Source organism: Theobroma umbraticum, unplaced genomic scaffold (assembly GCF_002168275.2).
Source record: "Theobroma umbraticum cultivar Fairchild unplaced genomic scaffold, ASM216827v3 scaffold_55.0, whole genome shotgun sequence".
NCBI lineage: Eukaryota > Viridiplantae > Streptophyta > Magnoliopsida > Malvales > Malvaceae > Theobroma > Theobroma umbraticum.
Genome location: NW_018397270.1, coordinates 2,617,450 through 2,618,662, shown reverse-complemented (window position 1 = coordinate 2,618,662; position 1,213 = coordinate 2,617,450).

The window sequence follows — 1,213 nt, the reverse complement described above, 5'->3', positions numbered from 1 at the left end:
ATGTAAAATAATTGAATTAACAAACATTTGGTAAATTCATATATATGTTTTGGAAGAAAAATAATTTCTAATATACAAATATAAAAAAATGTGGTTAATTAACATATTAATTAACTATATTCGTAATGCATGTGAATTTAATAAAATAGTAACATGCTTAAAGCATAAATAATATTCTGAATATTTTTTTACCAAAAAACTTTTAGGGTCATTTTGTAAAAAAAAAAACTTATGGGGCAAAAATAGCATTAAGAAAAATATATCCTTTGGTGCCATGTGGCTGCCACATTAGGCTTTTTATGGCAATGTCTAGACCCTTTTGGGTTTTAGTATTTACGGCACTTTTATTTTAATGTTGCTTCTTTAGTATAGTGGTTAAACAGTATTTTTTTAAGTCTTAATGACTTTCTTAGTGCATGTTCGAATCCTACTAGTTGCATTTTCTTTTCCAATTTTTTTTTTGTTGCCATCCATAAGGCACCACGTGGCCTTAGACCAATGTACCTGTTTGCATTGGATTAAAGCCTACCCCTTTTCATATCAGTTTCAAAATTAATCAGTATCGATAATTATAATCAAAACAAGCTTTCAATATATATATAAATTAAAAGGATGAAAGCAATCCAAAACTTGCTCTGATACCACTGTTGGAAAGTAGGCTTACCTTTCAAATAAATATTCCACTCCCTTTCTGATCAAAGACTCTTGCCTTACAAATCCTTCTTCGTGCACACAATAATTTCTTCACTCTTGTTGTTATGGAGCAACTTCTAGAATCCTGCACAAGGATATATACGTTCCAAAACCTTCTAGCCTTTGATGGTGCCTCAAGAATGAAGGGAAAGAAAAAAGAAGAAAAGAATTTTTGCCTTTGATGGTGCCTCAAGAATGAGGGAAAGAAAAAAGAAGAAAAGAATTTTTGCTTTTTCTAACTTACAAAAGAACACGCATTCACTCTTGGGCTGTATTTTGAAACTACTACATCTATACACTATTTATAGAGGTATTAGGGATGATAGGATATTATATTTAAATTTAAACAAATTAAATTTAAATATAATTAATCTTTATTTAAATTTAAACAAATTAAATTTAAATTTATATCCTATCTCAAACATTTACAATTAATTATTCAATTAAGTTATTTCATAACAATATCTAATATTAATCAATTGAATATTAGTTAATCATCCACAAATAATTAATAAAGTTG